General features: G+C 41.2%; 1 long non-coding RNA gene across 1 annotated transcript; it reads right to left on the reverse strand.

The window, feature by feature from the left end:
• Positions 1-10,726: 10,726 nt before the first annotated feature.
• Positions 10,727-13,041, reverse strand: LOC109244306. Its single transcript, XR_002070685.1, has 5 exons — positions 12,886-13,041; positions 12,737-12,803; positions 12,415-12,556; positions 11,199-11,345; positions 10,727-11,025 (listed from the first exon to the last, which is right to left on the reverse strand). It is a non-coding gene; the product is annotated as an uncharacterized LOC109244306 (long non-coding RNA).
• Positions 13,042-26,495: the final 13,454 nt, after the last annotated feature.

Raw genomic sequence — 26,495 nt, forward strand, 5'->3', positions numbered from 1 at the left:
CCTAGCTGACTGAGCTATACCCCGAGCTGGCTGGCCGGGTAGTGAAGTAACTGGTGTTTAAGTTGAATGCTGACTCCTCTACTGAGATGAACCTCCCGTAAGGCGGGGACAGTACCTCTTCATATGACACAAATCTCCACACTCAAAGCAACCTCTACCGGCGAATGCCGGCGGGAACTGAACGGAGCCCCGAGCACCGGGATACTCGCTAGAAGGCCCCGACATAGATGAACCCTGAGCTGATGGTTCATGAGACGAACTCTGAGCTAGAAGGGCATTGAGAGATGAGTGGCCCTGCTGAGAACTGTGAGAACTATGGCCAGATGATACACCACGGTGAACTGGGCGGGCCGTCTGAGCATGCCTGTAAGGACGACCTCTGCCATGGGAAACTGAACTCCAGAGGGAACACCACCAAAGCTACCTGATCCACGAGACCTCTTGGCCTCCCTCTCAACCCGCTCCTGACTGCGGACCTACTCTATCTCCCGAGCAATGTCAACAACCTCATCAAAGGTAGCACTAGACACCCTCTCTCTGGTCATACGTACCCGCAACTGAAATGTGAGGCCATCAATAAACCTCTTAATACTCTCCCTTCATGTGGGAACCAACCAAACAGCATGACGGGCTAACTCATAAAATCTCATCTCATACTGCGTCACAGTCATGTCATCCTAACGCAAGCTCTCGAACTGCCTGCGCAACTCCTCTCTGCGAGACTACGACACATGCTTCTCAAGGAAGAGAACGGAGAACTCCTTCCACGTAAGTGGCGCTGCACCAACTGGCCTACGCCTCTCATACGTCTTCTACCAGGTAAAGGCAGCTCTAGTAAACTGAAAAGTAGTGAACGAGATCCCACTGGTATCTAGAATACCTGCTGTACGGAGAATCCTCTAACGCTTATCCAAGAAATCCTGCGCATCCTCTCCCTATGCATCGCTGAAAGATGGGGGCTGGAGTCTCCCAAACCTCTCCAATCTACGCTGCTCATCATCAGGCATGACGGGGACCATATAATCCTGAGCAGGTGCAATCGGCTGGGCTAGTGGTGCCCCCGGTGTCTGGAGTCCCTGAACCGCCTGCTCTGGTGTGCGGGCGGTGGGAGTCTGAGTTCCTCCCCCAGCCTGGGAAGTAGATGCTACAGTAGAAACAGAGACCGCCTGAGAAAGACTGGTGCACACGATCAGAATCTGAGCTAAGGCCTCCGAAGGCCTGGGATCACGATGTGCATGGCTGGTGCCTGAGCTGGTCCCGCTGGTGCATCTACAACTGGGACCTGATCCTGAACTGGGGCATCTGGTGGATCAGCAGGTGCTTCCCTAGCTGCTGTGCGGGCTACACCTCTGCCTCTACCACGGCCTCTACCGTGACCTCGTCCTCTCGCTGCCCCGACTGGTGCCACTAGTGGCTGTCCGTCCTACACAGTAGCACGTGTCCTCCCCGTCTGTGAGAGAATAGAATGATAGAAGTTTAGTTACCAGTATCAACAGAGTCGCACGATAAGAATTCAAGAATGTGAAGTTTCCTAAGAGTTTTGCAGTCCCTCGAAGATAAGTATAGACGTCTCTGTACCGATCCGCAAGACTCTACTAAACTCGCTCATGACTCGTAAGACCTATGTAACCTAGGCTCTGATACCAACTTGTCACGACCCAAAATCAACCATCATGATGGCGCCTATCGTGGAACTAGGCCAGCCTCAACTTAACAACCCAACACAGCAAAATAACTTTAAAATAATGATAGAAGCAGTTAACATTAAAGAAACCATTTTGAAAACATAATAAATCCCAAAGTGCGATACAATCCAGTCCAAAACCGGGGTGTCACTGAGTACATGAGCGTCTATTCAGAATACAATCCACTACAGTGTCTAAAGAAATAACTGAAAACACAACTAATGATAAAGAAGGAGAGTCAAGGCCTGCAAACTCTATGCAGCTACCTCGATAGTCTCCAAACTCTGGAGTCTCAATCAGCAACCGCTGCCGTGAAAAGAGTCTCCTGGATCTGCAGACGAGGTGCAGGGAGTAATGTATGTACACCAACTCTGTAAGTAACGAGTCCAAACATTGGACTGAAAGGTAGTGAAGAACTCAACCAGTGCAGATAAAATAGAAATAATTGTGCAGAAACATAGGCATACTTTCAAATTAAATAAACGGCACAAAACAGTAAAGTAAAGCAGATCTGAATAGTATAAAGAATATAACTTTGCTATATCTACATGCCAATGCACATATTGTATGTGATGCACCACGTCGTCAGCCTCAAGTGCTCACACTCTCAAATGCTCAACCATTCGGTACTGTATATGGCCCATACATCCCAGGGAAGATCCATCTCGGAACATATACATCACTGACTGTAAGTCACCCAGTACCGAGGAAGGCCAATCTAGCCCTATGGAGAAGATCCATCTCCAGGTATCAAGTACTTCGGACAAGATCCATGTCCAGGGAAGATCCATCCCTCAATAATATCAACTACTTTCACTGGGGTGTGTTACAGACTCCGGAGGGGCTCCTACAGCCCACGCGCTATCATAACATCAATATAACCGCTGCGGCGTGCAGCCCAATCCCATAACTGTCACTCATAATCAGGCTCTCGGCCTCACTCAGTCATCAACCTCTCCAGTCTCACCCACGGGCTCACAATGTTATGAAAACTAACCCGGAACAATGGTATGATGTATCAACAAATAACTGAGACTGAGATATGATATAAAAACACATGAACATGGCTGTGTAAATATCAATGAAAATAGTGAGATGACAGCAAGAAACAACCACTAAGGGTCCCAACAGTACCGGCATAAAGCCTAACATGATATCTAGCATGATTTACAGATCTATTACTTTATCACATGGTGAAAACATGAATATCAACAAGATAGAGTCATTACACAGTGCCATGGAACCAACCAGGTCACAATTCTCACGGTGCACGCCCGCACGCCCATCACTTGGCATGTGCCTCACCTCAATACCAATAGAATAACACATAATTTGGGGTTTTTGAATCCTCATAACCAAATTTGAAAGCGGTACTTATCTCAAACCAAGCAAATCTTTACTCCGCAATGCCTTTGCCTCTCAAATCGGCCTCCAAACGTCCCGAATCTAGTCACAAGTAATACATTACAATCAATATAGGCTAAAGGGATCAATTCCATAAGAAAACTACCAAATTAAAGCCAAAATCCAAAATAGACTCAAACCTGGCCCTCGGGCCCATGTCTCGAAATCCGACAAAAGTCATAAAACCCATAAGCCCATTCACTCACGAGTCTAATCATAGTAAATTTATCAAAATCCGACATTATTTTCCCCTCCAAAACCCCAAAATTCACTCTCCAATTCTCAAGCCCTAATCTCCCAAATCTCACCTCAAAACTCACCGAATAGGTGTAAAATCAGTGGGGAAACACCATTATTGAAGATAGATAGGCTCAAGGGACTTACCTCAGTGATTACTTCGAAATCCCTCTCAAAATCCCCTAACTCGGAGCTCAAAAATGATGAAATGATGAAAAATTTCAAAGTCTTCTTTTTATAGGTTCTACCCAGCAAAACCGCACCTACGGACCCCTTGTCGCATCTGCGACGCCGCACCTGCAAAAATTCCATCGCAGGTACGGATTTCCCTTAGAATCCTAGACTCCGCTCCTTCGGCTACAAGTCCGCATCTGCGCATATCTCAGGTGCGGGAATCCATCGTACCTGCGGCCAACCATCGCACTTGCGCTCAGCTTTTCGCTTCTGTGACCCTCGCAAGTGCGGCAAAGTCTTTGCACTTCTGGCCTCTGCCCTACTCGCCCTTGTCCACTTCTGCGGCTCCTTCTTCGCTTCTGCGGACTCGCACCCACGGTTCCCACTCCGCTGGTGCAATTAGAACAGTAACAATAGCATTTCAGTTGTTCATTCAATTCCAAAACCAAGTGCGAAACCTCCCAAATTCCACCTGAGGCCCCCAGGACCTCAACTAAACATGCCAACAAGTCATATAACCCTATGCAAACTTAGTCGATCTTTCAAATCACTCAAAACAACATCAAAACACCAAATTACACCCGGATTCAAGCCTAAAGAACTGCTAAACTTCGTGAATTCCACATACGATGCCGTAACCTATCAAACCACGTCCGATTGACCTTAAATTTTGCAACAAGTCATAATGACACCACAAACCTACTCCAACTTCCGTAAATCAAATCCGGCCTCGATATCAAAATTTCCACTCCTAGTCAAATTCGCCAAAATTCCAACTTCCGCAAATTCAAGCCTAATTCCACTACGGACCTCCAAATCACATTTCGGACGCGCTCCTAAGTCCAAAATTACCCAACGGAGCTAACATAACCATCAAAGTTAAAATCCAGGGTCGTTTACATATAAGTCAACATCCACTCACTATGTGTCTCCATTCACTCCAAAACCACTCCGGACCCAAACCAACTAACCCGGTATAGCATAATATAGCTGTAGAACACAAAAGAAGCAGGAAATGGGGGGAAGGGGCTATAACTCTCGAAATGACCGGTCGGGTCGTTACAAAATGTAACGACTCGACCGGTCGTTTTGAGCTCTAGCGTGTCGTATGGAGGTTTGAGGCCATGAGCAGCTTCACTTTAGTATTATGACTGGTACGTGTGGTCGGAATTGAATTTCGGGGAGTTCGGAGTTAATTTGGAAAAAAAATTCTCATTTCGGAAGCTTTAAGTTGGAAAAATTGACTAAGGTATGGTTTTTGAGTAAACGACCTCGAAATCGGGTTTTGAAGGTTCCAACAGGTTTGTATGATGATTCAGACTTGAGCGTATGTTCGGATCGGGCTTTGGATGACCCAGGAGCATTTCAGCGCCTACCGTGGAAGTTAGCATTTTGGAAGAATTTCATAAGTTTGGGTTGAAGTGCATTTCAATGTTATTGATATCCGTTTGGGATTCCGAGCCAGAGAATAGCCGCGTATGGTGATTCAGGTATTGGGAGCACGCCCGGATATGTATTTAGAGGTCTGTAGGTCATTTCGGGGTCATTTGGCGAAAGTTAGACATTTGAAGGTTTTTGAGAAGTTTGACCGGAGATAGACTTTTTGATATTGGGGTCGGATTTCAATTTTGAAAGTTAGAGTAAGTCCGTAATGTAGAATGTGACGTGTGTGCAAAATTTGAGGTCAATCAGACGTAATTTGATAGGTTTCGGCCTCGAATATAGAAGTTTGAAGTTCTAAAGCTCATTAAACTTGAATTGGGTTGCGATTCGTGATGATGATGTTGTTTGATGTGATTTGAAGGCTCGACTAAGTTCGTAATGTGTTTAGGGACGTGTTGGTTTAATTGGTTGAGGTCCCGAGGTCCTCGAGTGGATTCCGGATGGTAAACGGATCGAGTTTGGACTTGGGTAGGAGTGCTGGAGCAGCTTCCTTCTGGTGTAACCGCACCTGCGAGATTTGGGCCGTAGGCGCGGAGCCGCAGAAGTGGCCAAGAAGGGCGCATATGCGATTTGTGTTGGGCAGAGCTGAGATCCCAGATGCAGTTATTTCGCCGCAGAAGCGAGATCGCACCTACGGAAGGGAAGGCGTAGAAGCGGAAGCAGGCAGCTGGGGGCATCTCCGCGAAAGCGGAATATTAGCGGCACCTGCAGAACCGCAAAAGCGGTTATTGTTTCGCAGGTGCGGAAGTGCTGCTGGGCAGTGAAGTTTCTTTAAAACGGGGATTTGGCCCATTTTCTTTCATTCTCTCTTGGTTGGACGATTTTTTGAGAGTTTCAAGTGGGGGTTTTCATTATCTATGTCAAGGTAAGTTATTCTCACCTCATTATAAGTTAAATACATGGTTTGTATAAGGATTTAAACATGGAAAGTTGTAGAAATTGTGGGGTTTTGGTAGAAAATCAAGAATTTGGTATTTTTGGATTTTGACCATGAATTTGGGCATGGAATTGAGAATAAATTATATATTTTGAGTTCGTGAGGTTATGGGTATAGTTTATCTTCGAAAATTTTCGGAATCCAGGCACGCGGGCCCGAGGGTGATTTTATCAACTTTTCAAGCGGAGTTGGGAATTTGTTTGAATCAAATTGTTGTGAGTATTAGAGTATATATTTATGGAATTGCTCGTTTGTTGACTAGTTTTGGAGCGTTGGGCATCAGCTTGAGTTGTTGGAAAGGCTTGGGAGCCGGCGATGGAACTTCGGAGCGAGGTAAGTCTCCCTTCTAACCTTGTAAGAGGGAATTAACCCCATAGGTGAACTAATTAATATGTTCTTCTAATTATGGGGTCTACGTGCGCACGAGGTGACGAGAGTCTGTACGTAGCTACTAGCTATGCCTATGTCCGGGTAGTGTTAGGTTTACATCATGCCTTGTTGATATTGCTATTTGGTTTATGGTTATTGTTTGCCTTGAGAAGAAGCAAGATTGAGGTTGCATAATAATTGTCTTGAAAAAAATTGAAATTGACGAATTTAAGATTTTAAATGTTTTCATTTGAACTTCGTATTTTCGAAAAGAATTGAGGAATATTATAATAACTTAACAAATCTATGTGTAACCGTGTCGCAATTATATTCCACGAGCGGGGTAAATTTCTACTACTCTCATGGGAGCGGGTCTTTCGCCTCGGCAGATTAATAGATGCATCTATGGTTCGTGTCGTTCGACCCTCGGCAATGACAGTTTATATTTATATGTTTGATCGGGTCGTACAACCTCGACATGATTTGCGCATGATTGAATAGATTTCTTTGAAATTTATAATAAATGATATTGCCTTTTGGGCCTGAGATAAATTGTTAAATGATGAGAAATAAATTTGGAGATTCCTTAATTATGAAAGAATTTCTTACTTACTTCAAACTATTGAGCTTACAACCATTTTATATAACTCATGTTTAAATCATATCATTGGCATTTTATTTATAGCCCATAGTAAGTGTCGGAGTCGACCCCTCATCACTACTTCTTCGAGGTTAGACGGGATACTTAGTGGGTACGCGTTGTTTTCGTGCTCATACTACACTTGCTGTACATTTTGTTCTACAGGCACATGTATGTCTAGTGGCCTTGTGGGCGCAGCGGCGTAGTTGATACGGGAACTTAGGTGAGCTGCATCTTATATTACGATCCGCAGCCAGCTGTGTCTCCTTCAGAGTATTTATATTTCTCTCTTCTGTCCAAAGTTGTATTCCTGACAGATGATGTATTTTATTTTATTTTTCCTAGTTGATGCTTATGCACTTGTGACACCGGGTTTTGGGGTGATGATGGGTTTCTCAGTATTGAAATAATTAAAATATTATTATTTACTCCGTAATTCCACCTTTTTACTTCGTACGGACTCTCGTCACTTCGTGCGTACGTAGCCCCCACAAATAACCACATATTAATTAAGTTCACCAATAGGTAATTTTTCCTCTTACAAGGTTAGAAAAGAGACTTACCTCTCCTCAAAGCCTACTCTCTGGTCCAAGCTTATGCCAAAACCCTCAATTCAGTGCCGAATCATCCAAAACTATCCAAATAGTGTAAAAACTAATCAGTATAGGCTTAAAAGTTCATATCCCAACTATTAAAGTAATTTTCCAACTCTAAATGCAAGATTCCTAAAATTCATCCCCGGGACCACGTGCCCGGATTCCGGAAATTTTTGAAGAAAGTTGTTACCCGTAACCTTAGGAACATAAATATATGATTTTCATTAAGTTCCATAACCATTTTCGTGGTAAAACTCCATTTTTATCAAAAACCTAGGTTTCCCCCTAAACCCATAATTTTCACTAATTTACATATTATAATCAACCCATAAACTATATATGAAACTCACATTAGGTAGAAATTACTTACCTCACAAAGCTAGGTCGAAATCCCCTCTTTAAGAGCTCTCAAATCGCCCAAGAGTGTAATAAATGATCCTAAAAATGCCTAAGTCCCGATTTTAAACTCACTGCCCAGCTGCCTCCTTCTTCGCGAACGCGAAAGAGGCCTCACGTTCGCGAAGGCAAATGACTCAGCCCCCCGAAGACCCTTTATCGCGAACGCGACCAAGGTCTCACGAATGCGTAGGCTGGCTTGGCCTACCCTTTACGAACGCGAGGGTTGCTTCGCGAACGCGTTGCATATTTTCCCCCCAGTCCCAACTCCTTCTACGCGAACGCGATGGTCCCTTCGCGTTCGAAGAAGGAACCAGAACTGGGCATTTCTGGTTTCTTGCATATTGCTCCGAGGGGTCCAAAACTCACCCGAGCCACTCAGGACCCCGTCCAAAGGCACTAACAGGTCTATAATGATAATACGGACTGGCTCGAACTCTCGAAATGCAAAAAGCAACAACGAAACCAAGAATCATGCCACAAAACCAAATTGAATCAAACTTTGGACTTCAATTTTCCAAATTCTCCTAATGCGCCGAATCATACTTAGACTACTCGGAATGACTCCAAATTTTGCGTGCAAGTATTAAATGACATTACAGAACTATTACTTGTCTCGAAATTCAATTCGAACCTCGATATCACCAAAACCCGCTCCAAACCGAATTTAAAGAACTTCAAAGTTTTTCAAGAACCAACTTCCACTATTAGGCGCCGAAACGCTCCGGGTCATCCAAAACCCGATCCGAACATACGGCCAAGTCGAAAATCATCATACGAACCTATTAGAACTGTCAAATTCCGATTTCGAGGTCGTTTACTCTAAATGTTGATTGAAGTCAAACTTGACATTTTAAGCCAACCTTAAGGAACCAAGTTTTCCGATTTCAACCCGAACACTTCCAAATCCCAAACTAACCATCCTTGCAAGTCAAAAATCAATAAAAACAAGTACGGGAAGTCTTATTCAGGGGAACGAGGTTCTAGAAAGCAAAACGACCGGTCGGGTCGTTACATTCTCCACCTCTTAAACAAACGTTCATCCTCGAACGTGTTTAGATTCATACCTGAAGTGCTGAATAAGTGTGGATATCTGCTCTGCATCTCCTCCTCGGACTCCCAGTTCGCCTCCTCGACTGGTTGGCCCCTCCACTGAACCTTTACCGCGAAAATCCTCTTAGATCTCAACTGGCGATCCTGTCTAGCAACAATAGCAACTGGCTCCTCCTCATAACCCGAGCTCTCATCTAACTGAATAGTGATGAAGTCTAACACGTGTGACAAGTCGTCATAATATCTACGGAGCATAGACACGTGAAAAACTGGATGAAACCCTGATAGGCTGGGAGGTAAAGCAAGCTCATAGGCAACCTCCTCAACTCGACTCAACACCTCAAATGGGCCTATAAACCTTGGGCTCAACTTGCCCCTCTTTCCGAATCTCATAACACCCTTCATCGGCGAGACTTCAAGAGAACCTTCTCACCGACCATAAATGTTACATTGCGCGCCTTCTGATCCGCGTAACTCTTCTGTCTAGACTGTGCTGTGCGAAGTCGCTCCTGAATCAACTTTACCTTTTCCAAGGCATCCTTTACCAAATCAGTACCATATAACCTAGCCTCACCGAGCTCAAACAACCCGATGGGAGAACGACATCGTCGACCATATAAAGCCTGAAATGGAGCCATCTCGATGCTGGACTGATAACTGTTGTTGTAAGCAAACTCGACCAAAGGAAAGAACTGATCCCATTGTTCCCCAAAGTCAATAACACATGCTCTTAGCATGTCCTCCAATATCTGAACTGTCTGCTCTGACTGGCCGTTGGTCTGTGGATGAAATACTGTGTTGAACTCTACACGGGTCACTACAACAAAAAGGGGCTTTAGCGGCAATAAAAAGGGCATTGGCGGCAATAACAATAGCCGCTATATCATTTACCGGCCATTGATGTTTAGCCGCTGAAATCAGGGTCGGCAAAGCCTTTAGCAGCATTTCTCACAAAAGCTGGTAAAAGGTCTGACTTATTGCCGCTAAATATCATTTGCTTTAACGGCAATTGTTTGCGGCAATTATGATGGCTACTAAATCCAATCTAAAATGGCTACTAATGCTCTTTTTACGTCCATTTTTATAGCCGCTAAATTCAAAATAATTGTCGCTAAAGGTCTACACCTTTAGCAGTAATTGTTTTGTGGCAATTAGAATGGCTATAATATTCCTTCTGAAAACGTATTAGTATGCCCTTTTAGCATCCATTTTAATGGCTGATAAATTCAATTAAATTGCCGCTAAAAGTTATCTTTAACAGCAATTATAATGGCTACAATATCCTCTGTAGAAACAATATAATTTTCCCTTTTATCATCTATTTTTATAACCAATATATCCTGTTAAATTGTCAGTAAAAGTCACAAGCTATAACGACAATAGTTTAGTCACCATTAATAATAGATACTACATTCGTTCAAAAAATTATCAACATAATAATATTGATTCATAAATACATAATGTAATTCATTAAATATTAAAAACTAAAAGGAAGTACTAATCCAAAAGATTAATATCACAGTAACTTAAAAAAATATTTATATTGTTAGAAGAAAATAGCTAGTGTCTTAATTATATAACTAATCCTAACAAATAATAGTCTTCAAATAATTAATGCAATGCTTCATCATATGGAGATCTTCCGCCCGCTAAATTATCGATCATCAGACTGTATGACCTAAATTATAAAATAACTATGTCAATAGATGAAATATAATAGTCTTCAACTAGGATGTTTATCCAGCAAAAGTATTAAATTCATATAGCATGGCATACATGTTGGATTTAGAGGAAAATAATTGCCTTAATAATAGATTTAATAAGTTAAATAGAGCTCAGACTAGTTGGACTATCAGATTGGCTTTTACAAGTATATGACTGTAGTACAAGTATACAACAACTATTATGCCTCAATCCCATGCTAGTTGGAGCTTGCTTTATAAATCACTCACTATTCATTTGGACTCTTAATAGAAGCAAATTTGTATCAACATAGTGCATGCGTGATTCAAGCTTCTAGCTTCCTCTTTTTCAAGAAAATATCTTTATAAACTTCCAGCTTCCACTAGCACTGATCTCCTCTTGTCCCATCTATAGATGAATTACCAAGTATTCAAATTTGACTATATCAAGTAAATCAGGAAAAAATTCCCTACAAACTATATAGGAGAAACAATCTTTAGTATATCCATAATAATGATAGATTTTTTCACAACTCAAAAACAAACAACAAAGAAGAATCAACTAAAACAATCTGATAATACCTGAACATAGAAGAACATGGGACGGTTGGGCACAGGCCACAGGAAATCAATGCATGTTGATTGCCCTTCATTGATGGTTTGGAATGTAACTTCATAAAAGCTATTTGGTGGAATCTCAGATAAAGCAGGATGCATACGATATTGTACCTGGAATTACAAACAAACAGACAACAGAATCAACATTAGTAATGGAATACAAGAATTCTGATGCTTTACAGAGTTAAAAAAAATAGTTAAATAAAGTTAAATAATACTTTAAAAGAGGAAGTAACCAGGCAACTCTAAGTCCAAGGAAATAAAACAGAAAAAAACGAGGTGCGCAAGAGGGGATTAATGATTATTGCTTGGCAAGCAAATAAAAGCAGCTAGAATGAGAAGCATAGAAACTCAAAACAGCTCAGATACACAAGCTACACTAGATAACGACATAACCGAATAACATAATACTACATGAAGCATAGAAAAATCAGAAAACCTTAAAACTAGCATGATTTGTTGCAGCTCCGCCACACAAAAAAAAGGTATGGGGAAGTGGCGGATTAGTGAAGAAAAGTTAAAATACCAGGAACATCTTACTCCACAATCCTCCCCCCCCCCCCCCCCCCCCTAATAAAACAACAAAGCAGACTTCTCAAGTCTTCATAGATGACTAAAAAGCACTTCTAATCACTATGCCAACTATATGGGAAACAAGAGAATAACTGGAAAGAGAGAATCTCAAATTTAACTTCAGCCACTGCCAACCCTGATAGACATGTTAACACATCAACAGACAAGCAATCACCTGTAACCTAATTGGCTTCACTCCTAAAAACACAAGCATAAATAAAAATTGAGCAAGTCTAGCACGTGTCGCTTTCTTGCACATAATGACTGGTCCAAGCTGGCAGTGGTCACCGACAAGAATAGCCTAGTATAAAACTCACAGTAAGATCCAATATTGTAATATACTTTAGTGTGACATTTTTTCATAAATGAATGTCAACATGACATTAATTGCAATAGTGACCTGTTTTGCACCAAGAACCAAAGGAATATGACATTCAGGCTCAGTAACCTGAGTGGATTCATCATAAGCACCTACCAAGAAGTTTAACACAATTGAAATATTAAAACAAGCAAGAATCCAGAATGAGTACATAAGAACAAAAATAAGAAACTGAAGATCTAAAATAGTTAGGAAATTCTCAAATCTTTAGTAATAAGGTAAACCAACCTGGCGGAATCTGAAATTAGCCAATCCAGGATCTCCAGCACCAACACATGCGCAACAAATTACATCAACACTCTGAGCTATTCCCTCTCCGTTTCCCGTTTCAAAGCTTTATGCTTCTTCTCATCACTCGTGGAGAACTCTCCTGAAAGTTCATAAATCAAATGACTCTGAATCATGTGCACACATTTAAAATGCTCTAATAAAGGATATATAATGAGAATGAGAAAAAAACCCGAGCACTACGCTAAAAGTATAACCATGTAAATGCGAAATCCCCCCGATACATATGAGGCCAAAGAAAATCCAGGAAAGTAACACAAACCTTGTTCATCCTTCAATTGCTGTAACTTGTGCAGTTCACTCTTCTCACATGTGTCAATATGGCGAACCTGTATAAAGAAAAGTTTACAAAATATCATTAAAAATAGAATGATATATAAAAATTTGAGAATAAGAAATTAAAAAACTAACCTGATATTGAAGGGTTAAATGCTCGACAGGAGAACTGACAGCTTCCCTTGATTTGGCACAGAGCCTGACCGCCTGGAAAAAAGAAAATTATATGAGGAAGGACAGAAAATTGTCACAAATTAAAGAAAAAGAGGAAGCTGGAAGTTTAGACATTAAAAGAAGCATCTTAATTAACTGAAAGATACTTTATATTGGAAGTTTGTATCAATATAGTGAAACTACCTAAAATAATAACACGACTAGGCACATATTTTCTTGTTCTTTTCGAACATTCAGTCGGTCATAGTCATAAGCATCTTGGACTTTTCAAAATTTGCTACAAGCTCCCCATATGTTATAATAGCTAGCACAAGGTTATGATGGAAGCATAAACCACATATTCCTTCACATGTTTTAAACTATTAACTTGTAAACCAACAATTCCTTCACTTAATAAACTACCAATCCCTTCTAATTTTGTTGTACAATAAAGGAGGCTAGACTATTGTTCATGCATTTAAAATCAAGAGAAAGTGTCCATCATGTCTATAGGCGAAAAATATTAGAGCAAACAACTGTTGTCAGAAGGAACACTTCCCCATGATGGTTTAGAAGAATGAATGATATGAAATTATTTTACAAATAAAAGATTGAGTTTTATAGTTATCTGTTTTCCATTCCATAACAAATTGAACATAAGTTAAAAAGGAAAAGAGCATTATGTTAACATATTTAACGCAAGTGCAGCATCATGAGGTCCCCAACTCACTCTGTACGGCTCTCAAGAAATGTGAAGTGAACTGACGGACTCTATCTGATATGATGAAAACAGGCACACCGTGCAACCGAACTATCTCCCGAATATAAATCTGGGCCAATTTCTCTGAAGTATATATAGTCACAACCAGAATGAAGTGTGCTAACTTAGTCAACCTGTCGACAATGACCCAAACTGCATCAAACTTCCACAAGGTCCGCGGCAACCCAACTATAAAGTCCATGGTAATGCGCTCCCATTTCCACTCAAGTATAGTCATCTGTTGAAGTAGGCCACCTGGCCGCTGGTGTTCATACTTGACCTGCTGGCAATTTAGACACCTAGCCACATACTCAACTATGTCTTTCTTCATCCGCTGCCACCAATAATGTTGTCACAGGTCACGATACATCTTCGTAGCACCTGGATGAATAGAATACCGAGAATTGTGTGCCTCCTCTAGAATCATCTCCCTCAAGCCATCCACATTAGGACCACACAGATGACCCTGGAGTCGCAAGACACCATCCTCGCCAATAGAAACCTCCTTGGCAGCACCCTGTAGTATCGTCTCTATAAGGACTGCCAAGTGCGGATCATTAAACTGTCGAGCCTTGATCTGTTCTAATAGTGAAGACTGGGCAACAGCACATGCAAGAACTCGGCTAGGCTCTGAAATGTCCAACCTCACAAGTCTGTTAGCCAAGGACTGAATGTCCAAATCTAGTGGCCTCTCCTCTACTGAAATGAATGCCAAGCTACCCGTACTCTCTGTCTTCCTGCTTAAGTCATTCGCAACCACATTTGCCTTGCCCGGATGATAAAGAATGGTGATGTCATAATCCTTCTGTAACTCAAGCCATCTACGCTGCCTCAAATTGAGATCATTTTGCTTGAACAAATGCTGTAAGCTGCGATGATCAGTGTAAACCTCACATGACACCCCATAAATATAATGCCTCTAGATCTTAAGAGCATGAACAATCGCGGATTACTCTAGGCCGTGCACAGGGTAATTTATCTCATGAATTTTCAGCTGACACGAAGCATATGCAATAACTCGCCCCTCCTGCATCAATACACAACCCAGGCCAACGCGTGAAGCGTCGCAATATACCGTATACATCCCCGAGCTGGAAGGCAACACTAGAACCGGTGTTGTAGTCAAAGCTGTCTTGAGCTTCTAAAAGCTCCCCTTACAATCATCGGACCAATGGAATGGAGCACCCATTTGGGTCAATCTAGTCAGAGGTGCTACAATGGATGAGAAACCCTGCACGAACCGGCGATAATAACATGCTAACCCCAGGAAACTATTGATCTCAGTCACCAAAGTGGGACAAGGCCAACTCTGAACTGCCTCAATCTTCTTGGGATCCACCTTACTACCCTCTCCTGATACAACATGCCCCAAGAATGCCACAAACTCTAGCCAAAACTCACACTGGAAGAACTTAGCATATAGATTATGTTCTCGCAATGTCTGAAATACTACTCTCTAATGTTGCTCGTGCTCCCCCAGGCTACGTGAGTAGATCAAGATGTCATCAATAAAGACAATAACAAACGAATCAATATAAGGCCTGAACACCCAGTTCATCAAATCCATAAACGTCGCTGGGGCATTAGTCTAGCCAAAGGACATCACTAGAAACTCATAATTTCCATATCTAGTACGGAAGGCCATCTTCGGAACATCTGAGACCCGAATATTCAACTGATGGTACCCTGACCTCAAGTCGATTTTAGAAGCACCCTGCAACTGGTAAAACAAATCATCGATACGCGGCAACGGGTACTTGTTCTTGATGGTAACCTTTTTCAACTGGCGGTAATCAATGTACATCCGCATAGTCCCATCTTTCTTCTTCAAAAATAACACTGGTGCACCCCAAGGTGATACACTTTGTCTCACAAACCCCTTTGCCAATAACTCCTCAAGATGCTCCTTCAACTCTTTCGGAGCCATACGGTACGGTGGGATAGATATAGGTTGGGTTCCTGGAGCCAAATCAATACAGAAATCAATATCACGATCTGGCAGCATGCCTGGAAGGTCAGAAGGAAACACATCGGCGAACTCCTGAACTACTGGCAATGAATTAATCGTCGGAGACTTTGCGGTTGTATCCCGAACATAAGCTAGATTTGCTAAACAACCCTTCTTGACCATATGTCGAGCCTTCAGAAAAGAGATGATCCGACTAGCTGTACTAACAAAGGAACCCTTCCACTCTAATCTCGGTAACTCTAGCATCGCTAAGGTAATAGTCTTGACATGACAATCAAAGATGGCGTGATATGGGGATAACCAGTCCATGCCCAGGATGACCTCAAAGTCGATCATACCAACTAACAGAAGGTCCACTCTAGTCTAGTAACCACAGAATGTTACCACACAGGACCGGTAGATTCGATCCACAACCACAGAATCATCCACAGGAGTGGACACAAAAACAGGAGTACCCAAGGACTCACGAGGACTATCCAGGAAATGAGCAAACAGAGATGACATCTATGAATAGGTAGACCCTGGATCAAATAATACTGAATCATCCCTACCGCATACAAAAATAATACCTGTGATCACGGCATTGGAGGCCACTGCATCTTGTCTGGCTGGAAAAGCATAGAATCTAGCTGGAGCGCCGGCTGGCTGGCCTCCGCCTGGCTGAACAATAGCTCCCCCTGCCTAGCCTCTACCTCTAGGACAGCCCCTACCTGCCTGTCCTCCGCCTCTGGGCGGTCGGACGGCTAGTGCTGTAATCATAGGCTGATGACCCTGCTGTACTGCCTTGACCCGAAGTCTGGGACAAAATCTCTTCAGGTGAGCTAGATCCCCACACTCGTAACAGCCCCACGGTACCATAGACTGCTGCCCCAAAGTCTGACCCTGATGGCTTGAATACCCACTGGGAGGACCCTGAATGGCTGGTGAACGGTATGAACTCTCTGGGATGGCACTGAAATAGGCACCGGAAGAACCCTAATGAACTGGTGGACGATAAGAACTCTCTGGCATAGCACAAAAATAGGGTCGCGTTGGAGCACCCCGAGGAGGTGGTGGTGGTGCTGGATATGTGGGCCTGTTAGGCTGCCCCTCCCAAACTGAGCTCTGCCCCTAGCTGGGGCACCTCTAAACTCTCCAGAGAATCGGGTCCTCTTGTCCTGCTACATCTTCTCTTTACCCCTCTGGCGTTAGCCCTCAATCCTTCGAGCAATCTCTACCACCAGCTGACAATCAGTACCCAACTCAACCTCTCTGGCCATGCTAGCTCGAATACTAGGGTGCAACCCCGTAACAAATCTCCGCACTCTCTCTGCATCCGTAGGAAGTATCATAAGTGCATGGCGAGACAACTTAGAAAATCTCGCCTCATAATCGGTAACAGACATCTCACCCTACTCGAGCTGCTCAAACTGACACCGCAACTCTTCCCTCTGGGAGGGTGGAGTATACCTATCCAAGAAAAGCTGTGTAAACTGGTCCTATGTCATGGGAGGAGAACCCACTCGCCTGCCGAGAAGATAATACTGCCACCATCTGCGGGCCCTGCCCTCCAACTAGAAAGTGGTGAAATCTACCCCATACGACTCTAATATCCTCATGTTGTGCAGTTTATCCCTGCACCTATCAATGAAGTCCTGGGGGTCCTCATGTCGCTCACCTCCGAAGACAGGAGGGTGTAGCCTAGTCCATCTGTCCAAGAGCTTTTACGGCTCGCCAGTCGCAGCTGGTCTAGGCTCAGGTACAACCGGTGCAACTGGCTGGGCTCTGTACGCGGGTAGTGTACCCGGAGTCTGATACACTACAACTGTATGCCCAGGAGCCTGAGCGGCAGGGGTCTGTGATCCCCCTCCCGCATGGGATGTGGCTGGGTCTGCTGGAAATAAACCAACCTAAGTCATAGAATCCATGAACCGTAGCATACGACCCATGACCTCCTGAAAGCCTGCTGCTATCATAAAATCTACTGGGGCAGGCTCTACTGCGGGAACCTTGGCCTGATCTTCAATAACGGGATCATCTACAGGATCCGCTGGTGGTGCAACTGGGGCAGCTCTGGGATGCCCTCGTCCCCTACCTCGGGTCGCTGCCCTCCCCCAGCCTCTGCCTCGGCCTCTAGCAAGGGGGGAGCAGCTCCTCCCGGGTCTGGAACGTCCGTTGTACGCGTCCTCACCATCTGTGAGAGAATAGAAGAAGGAAATTTAGTATACCATCAACTGCACGATAAAAGATGAATAAAGAGTAGTTTCCTAATACCCTATAGCCTCTCGAAGATAAGTACGGATGTCTCTGCACCGATCTGCAAGACTCTACTAGGCCTGCCCATAACTTGTGAGACCTACGTTAACCTAGTGCTCTGTTACCAAGTTGTCACGACCCAATTCCATTATAGGTCGTGATGGCGCCCAACACCGTTGTTAGGCAAGGCAACACTGATCAACTAGTGATTTCCCATTTTAAATAAATTAGTAAGTGCTAGATTTTCCTTATTTAAAAAAAAAGATTTAGAAGTTTTCAATTTTAACATAAATAAGTGGAAGCAATGTGTACGAATCGTAATCATGTAAGTAAACCAAAATCATAAGTCTACTAGTGTGTGTGCAAGACCTGGTGTCACAAGTATGTGATCAATCTAGTAGAATATACAAAACAATGCTAGCCTACTATCTGAAGGAAATAAACAGAAAATAAAGGCATAAGAGAGACTCCAGCTGCTGCAGAACGGATCAAAAGGGCAGCTCACCGGGAAGTCTCAAGCTGGGGAATCAAGTCTACGCGTCGGACTGGCGGCCAGATGCACTTGCCTCAAATCCTGTACAATCAAGTACAGAAGTGTAGCGTGAGTACATAAAAATATGTACCCAGTAAGTATCTAGTCTAACCTCGAAGAAGTAGTGAACAGGGGTCGACTCCGACACCTACTAGGGCCAACAATATAATAATATGTGATTCTAATTAAGCATGATATATAGAACTAACAATAAACTCAAAACAAGAATTAACTGAACAGTTCTTCCATCATATTTAAGAGCCCAAAACATTTCATTCATTCAAGACAAATGATCTCTAAACAGTAAATTTATACCAATTATAAAAAGGGCTTCCAGTTCTATTATCACACACAAATTCCACCGAGTATGTTCTGCCCGATCTAACATAAAATTGTAAACTGTGCACTGCCGAGGGTCGAACGGTGCAAATCATAGATGCATCTATTAACCTGCGAGGCGAACCGCCCGCTCCCATGAGAGTGGTGGAAATAGTCACCCCGCTCGCGGAATATACTTGCGACGCGGTTACATATAAATGTAACATAACTTTCCTCAATTCTTTTCAAAATAATAATTTACTTGAAAGCTTTGAAATTCTTAAAATCTTCAACTTAGTTCTTATCCAATACAATCAACGAATATGATCAGTTAACAGTGTCCACAAGGCATGGTGTAAGCCTAAAACTACTCGAACATAACAGGAATAATAGCTACGTACGGACTCTCGTCACTTCGTGCGTACGTAGCCTCCACAAATAACCACATATTAATTAAGTTCACCTATGGGGAAGTTTTCATCTTACAAGGTTAGAAAAGAGACTTACCTTGCCTCAAAGCCTACTCTCCGGTCCAACCTTATGCCCAAACCCTCAATTCGGTGCCGAACAATCCAAAAGCATCCAAATAGTGTAAAAACTAACCAATGTAGGCTTAAATGTTCATCTCCCAACTATTAAAGTAATTTCTCAACTCCAAATGCAAGATTCCTAAAATTCATCCCCGGGCCCACGTGCTCGGATTCCGAAAATTTTGGAAGATAGTTGTTAACCGTAACCTTAGGAACATAAATATATGATTTTCATTAAGTTCCATAACCATTTTTGTGGTAAAATGCCATTTTTATCAAAAAACTCAGCTTTTCCCCTAAACCCATGATTTTTACTAATTTACATGTTATAATCAACCCATAAACTATGTATTAAACTCACATTAGGTAGAAATTACTTACCTCACAAAGCTAGGTCGAAATCCCCTCCTTAAGAGCTCTCAAATTGCCGAAGAGTGTAATAAATGACCCCAAAATGCCTAAGTCCCAATTTTAAACTCACTGCCCAACTGCCTCCTTCTTCACGAACGCGAAAGAGGCCTCGCGTTCGCGAAGGCAAATGACTCAGGCCCCCCGAAGACCCTTCATCACGAATGCGACCAAGGTCTTGTGAACGCGGAGGCTGGCTTGGCCTACCCTTCGCGAACGCGAGGGTTGCTTCGCGAACGTGGAGAACAAAGCGGCCCCAGCCTAGCCCAGCTACTCTACGCAAATGCGAGTCACCTCACGCGAAAGCGAAAATTACTGGCCCTAGACCTCCGCGAACGCGGACTAGCTATTGCGAACGCGTAGCACATTTTGCCCCAGTCCCAACTCCTTCTACGCGAACGTGATGGTCCTTCGCGTTCGCGAAGTAGGAAACCAGAACTGGGCATTTCTGGTTTCTTGCATATTGCTCCGAGGGGTCCGAAACTCACCCGAGCCACTCGGGACCCCATCCAAAGGAACTAACAGGTCTGTAATCATAATACAAACATGCTCGAACTCTCGAAATGCGAAAAACAACAATGAAACCAAGAATCATGCCTCAAAACCAAATTGAATCAAACTTTGAACTTCAAGTTTTCCAAATTTCCCGAATGCGCCGAATCATACTTAGACTACTCGGATTGACACCAAATTTTGCGTGCAACTCTTAAATGACATTACAGAACTATTCCCGGTCTCGGAATTCATTTCGGACCTCGATATCACCAAAACTCTCTCCATACCAAATTTAAAGAACTTCAAAGTTCTTCAAGAACCAACTTTCATTATTAGGCACCAAAAAGCTCCCGGGTCATCCAAAACCAGATACGAATATAGGCCCAAGTCCAAAATTATCATACGAACCTATTAGAACCGTCAAATCCTGATTCTGAAGTCGTTTACTAAAAATGTTGACCGAAGTCAAACTTGGCCTTTTAAGCCAACCTTAAGGAACCAAGTGTTCCGATTTCAACCCGAACTCTTCCAAATTCCGAACTAACCATCCCCGCAAGTCATAATTTAGTAAAAGCAAATACGGGAAGTCTTATTTAGGGGAACGAGGTTCTAAAAAGCAAAACGATCGGTTGAGTCGTTACATGTGATCTGCAATTTTAAGCCACTAAATTTTATTAAAATTTGAAAACTTAAGGAGCCTCGTAGGTGAAGAAAAGAAAAGGAAATAATATTCATTAAACATATCTTAAGATATAAACTTTTGTTCTTTGATGGATCAAAACTTCGAGTAATATGATGGATTATTAAATGTCAATTTGTTAGATTGACTTGACTTGTAAGAAAAGTACTCACTAAGATTGAAGAATAGAAAAACTAATTACAAAATTAAATAAATAAATTTTCATCGCTAATCGTAGGGCCGCAATAAAATTGATGGTCTAAACCAAACTATAATAAGATACATTAAATATTCTAATGAAATTCATGTATTAACGAGAAAAAGTAAAAAATATTTACTTTCCCGTTTATGAATCAATCAAAAGAGGTAAGAAAAATAGTTATTTTAGAAAAACTGAATTGACGTTGAAAAGTTAAATCATTAGAAGTATAAAAATAAATATATAGAGTAGGGAAAATAACACTTGAAGAGGGAGATAAAAGTACTAAGTAATTAATAAGAGAATAAAATTTTATCATAATTTATTCACTCATTCGAATAACCTTAACCAAATTCAAAAAAGCATACAATTTTAAAAAAAAATTTACTAAGGATAATCATACATACTATATGATATATATAACACTTAATACTTGAAATAGTATTTCTTTACACCAAAAACGTCGTCTATAAAGCGATATTAGATCAGATATAAAAATATAACATATCATAATTATCTTCGTTCAATAAAATATATGTAAATACAAAATTATATAATTAACATACCTAAATTCTTAACTCTTTGCAAGTTTAGAAGATACCTAATAACTCTATGTAGACAATAAATTTGCGTCAAGAAAATAAAATCAAGACCGAAAATATCGCAACAATCGTAGTATTTTATTTCAAATATTTGAGTGTACAATCTCTATGAATCCTCTGATTCTTCCTTTCAATAGTAAATAAATTCAAGGGCCTTTGAGCTTGATCTTGAATATGTAGTTGTCGCCACGAATGATGATCTTGTTCTTGAGTTTTAGCTTGATTGCTTGAACTTGACCTTGATTTGTTCTTCGTTCTTGAGCTTGAACTTGATTTGTTCTTCGTTCTTGAGCTTGAACTTGATTGCTTGAAGCTTGAAACTTGTAGAGAAATTTGCGGCGTTTGATCCACGAGCGCTCTCTTGCTTCTTGTTATAACTTCTGATGTCTTTTCTGAATTATGAAAACCCCTATTTATAGTCGTGGAAGGGAGGAATCATGATAAGAACAAACTCTTTCCGACCAATCAAATTGAAGTGTGACATGGCCGCATTTGATTGGCCAGAACATGTCACTTGCACACATGGCGCGATTTCATTGGCCTTTTAATGTGACTTGGCAGGCCTTCTAATTTTGACACGTGGCATGATCCTATTGGCTCTTCCGTTTGACTTGGCGTGCCACATCATTTGACACGTGGCACCACACTGGGCTCTAGGAAGATGTCATCTTGGGCTTAGTGAAGTGGGCTCATCACTTTAGCCAGTTAAATGGGCTTGCCCAATGGATTAAGGTATTTATTTATCCATATGTATTTGGACTTATATAATTAATTCAATTATATTAGCCGGTAGTATTTATTTGGACCAATGTATCTTGAATTTAAACTATAGTCCAGCTTATTTTATTAAATTTAAATTCAATAAATTTTGCATGCCTACACTCTCCATTCAACAATTTTGTCTGTAACATTTATTTTTTAATTAAATAAATATTGCAATATCAGGCGTCAATTGCTATAACACATAATTATTTTTTACTCTAAATTTTATACACTTACTTATTGATAGACGCGAAAAATACGTGCAACGCACGTACACTAAATCTAGTACTATATTAAAAGCACTAAGGTGTTAACGAAATATCGTTCGTCTTTTTTACACTTTTAAAATAGAGTTCATATTGGAAAAAATAATCATTTGATATTTAGGAATAATTATTTATTTAATTTCCAACTATTTAGGGATAGTCACTTAATTATTCACACTACAAAAGTTTTGTTAACTTTGAACTCGATTTATGTTTAGGAGTATTAAATTCCTTCTTTTCAATTTAGGAGAGTTTTCTATAATTAATAAAATTTTGCCAATCCGAAAAAAGAAAGAAAATAAAAGAGTACAAGAACAAAAGGAAATTGAAAATAAAAGCTACGCCGACTTCAGAATGATAATTATGATAACTTTATATATGACTTTCGTGTCTAATTTTATTTTCCTTCACTTAATTTGTAGGAGTCGGTACTTGCATAACCTTGGTCCGTCTTCCTCTCGCAATCGTTACTTTTGGCCTCCTCAACCTCTTAGGTTATGAGGTTTTAGGAAGCCAATACTGTACATAAGTTGTTGCTTTTCTTAATGTATCTTTTCTTGATGGTCTGAAGTTCTTTAGTTCAATTTTTCTAACGTAAATTTTCTTTTGTAGTGCATTAGGCAGTTCTCTTTATGTTTCTTTTCTTAATGGTTGGAAGTTCTTTAGTTTAAATATCCTAAAGTTTTTTCTTCTTCTTCGTGGTGCGTTAGTTCATCAAAAATCACTACTAGAAATCCGGTAAAAAGCGACCACAAAAAGCGACCAAAGTTGGTCGCTTATAGGCCTAAAAGCGACCAAAAAGTGACCAAATATGCCTAGTAGCTATATTGCTGGTCCCTTTACTTTAGCGACCAACGTTGGTCTCCAAGGTAAAAGGACCAAATATTCCGGTATTGACTTTAGCGACTGTTTAACCAAAAAACTGAATATTTGGTTAAAGCTAGAAATTAAGAGAGAAATCGGGTTACTGATAATCAAGAAATGAGAGACTTTGAGAACAACAATAAAGCAATGAATAATTATACATTTCAGTATAATCTCAATGATATTTCGTGTCCTACAGATGTTGAGACCTTCCCCTTTTATAGTTAATTCTAGGAGAAAGTGTAATGCCTTTGTCTTAATGAGGCAATTATGAGCAATAAATGACATTAAAAGAAACGTTACTCAATCATTCCTATTAAATACAAATTCTCTCAACGTATTTGGCATTTAATGCTGAATTTGGATTCCTTTACGCTATCAGGTTCATTTCTTCAATTCCTTCCGATCTTCGAGCTTTAAATGACTCGAACAGGTACGAGTCTCATTTCATTTGAATAATAGCTCGTGCCTTTAATTATCTTCTCTCCCGCATCTGTTGTTGCTCGTGCCTTCTAACTGATTACCACACTTTGACTATTTGACCGGTCCACGTGTTATGACACGTCATCTTATATAAATTTAATTTTTTCCCAATACAGATAGTCCCCCCACTTTCCATTTATTTATCAATTAAATATTTGGGAAGTGGATCTTCATTAAAAAGGGAATTTTTGCCATAATCAATGCTATGACAGTACTGACGCTTCAGTTGTCTTTTCTATTTAATGCACTGCATACGTGTCACCTTCTTATTAGCTCTGCAATTCTGCAGCTTCTCTTTTTTTTCGAGGCTTCTTCAACTCCACTATTCACAAAGTGATAGTTGCCTTTATTATAGGCTTTCCATCATTACACTCCTTAATCTTTGACGGTTGCTTTTATATATAAACTTAACCCTTTTTCCCTTGTCTTCTTCTCCACAAACTTTTACCAAGTATTTCACTATTTACTCCTATTCACTTCTTCCTCAGTTCACATCTTTTTACCATGTCATCTTCGAATCCTAACCCTAGGAGAGTCCCAATTCTTGACAGTTTTCCCAATGCCCCTGTAAGACACAGAAGAGGTAGAGGAGGTAGGCTTCGTGGCCTAGGGTCCATTCGTGGTGGTACCTCTGATTCCATCACTCCTTCTTCTGGCATTATTTCTAGAGGTTCTTTCACTAAGAGATCCTCTTNAATCATAAAGTAGTGACCAATTTTGGCTTGCATATAAAAATATTATATATTAAAATCTGGAAAATAGAGACCAAAGTTGGTCGCTATACTATAATATTTTTAAATTTTTTTTGAAATTATCGACCAAGGTTGGTCGCTAACTTCATGAATTAAATTATTTTTTTTTTGGTATTAAGCGACCATCTTTGGTCGCTATATTTCCAGAAATTGTTAATTTTCTGGGAAATAGCAACCAATGTTGGTCGGTTTTGGTGAATTCTGGGTTATATAGCGACCAACCTTGGTCGCTATTTCCCAGAAAATTATTTTTTTTAATAGAGAAGCGACCAAATAGCGACCAAAGTTGGTCGCTTTTTTGGTATATTGCTGGCAGGAACTGCCTGTTTTGTTAGCTACACCACCTGCCAGCTTACCAAAATTCCTAAATAGGCATTTTATGCCAACAACAACAACAACAAGCAACAATAACAACTAAAAAGCAACAACAACAACAACAACAACAAAAACAACACAATAACAACATTATAACGAACAAAGTATAAAGTTCAATAGAACTTTATACTTTAAGCTAACCAAACTAATAAGTTAACTGTTATTACAAAACCATTTGAAAACCGATTGTATTTGTCTAGTATAAACTAACAAGTTCAAAGATTGTTCTGTACATCATTATCATCACCGTCTGATGAACTTTCTTCACCATGACGGTATCCAGAATGGGCTATTTGTGGAGGATGGGAAGAACGATCACGGGGAGGACGGGAGGAACGAGCACGGGGAATGCGAGCCTCTGGCGATGACTCACGAGACCGGGGAATCGGAAAACTGCCAGAAGCTGGAAGAGATTTGATCTACTTTTTCATGCCCTTGTACTGAGCTTGCATGCCAGAGTACTGCATATCTCTAAGCCTTTCTCTCTCCTTGGCGGCTTCTAGCTCGGATGTGAGCTTTTGTACAGTCTCCCGCATAGAGGAGAGGCCCTCCCCATCAAGTTGCTCGGCTTGGGAGGAAGTCCCTATTCCTTGCATTCCACACTTATAGCGATGGAATTTCTTATTAGGAAGCCCGTATACCTTCCCCCATTTTGGATCGCCAGCAGCCTGCGTCCACATTCTCTCAGCATCCTCGTCCGATAGTTGGATTGGCGCGCCCGACTCATTAGGTGGCTGACTACGTATGAATTGCCCCACTTCAGCTGTGAAGTGACCCTATAAGAAAAATTACATTGAATTACTATTTCAAAATTTATATAAAAGTAAATCAAATTTTTTAATGAAAAGTGAAAACTTACATGTACAGTCGAGGCTCGGCCCTCGACCCACCTTTCTTGGTCTGTCTCTTTCTTCTTCTTTACAATATGAGTCTCCTTGAAGAGCTCATCTTGGTTCATCGGACGCCCCAACTTTTTTTCCTGAAAACTCATAAATTTTAGTTAATAAACAGAATACATATACTTCGAAAATTAAAATAAATTAAGCAATTACGTACCATTCTTTGTTTTATCGTCCCTTGGCTGATCGCACCTCCAGTGTGCAAGGATCCTCCCTTCTCAGATGCCCGGGCTTTCTTTCCTTTTTCGCTTTTGTGTAAGAACTCTGCGGTAGTCCATTGCCTTTGCAAATCATCCCATAAATTCTGAAGCAACCAGCCAGGCTTCTGGTTCAACTTCCTAGCTTTGGAGAAACAATGGGACAACCGCTTTCGAGCTTTTAGATGGAAATTTGCAGCCACTTCCGCGCTATAGCGGTGTTCCCATACACACTTGCTCTGTATTTCAAAAGTCAAGTATTATATG

The sequence above is a fragment of the Nicotiana attenuata genome, unplaced genomic scaffold, assembly GCF_001879085.1.
Source record: "Nicotiana attenuata strain UT unplaced genomic scaffold, NIATTr2, whole genome shotgun sequence".
Taxonomy (NCBI): Eukaryota; Viridiplantae; Streptophyta; class Magnoliopsida; order Solanales; family Solanaceae; genus Nicotiana; species Nicotiana attenuata.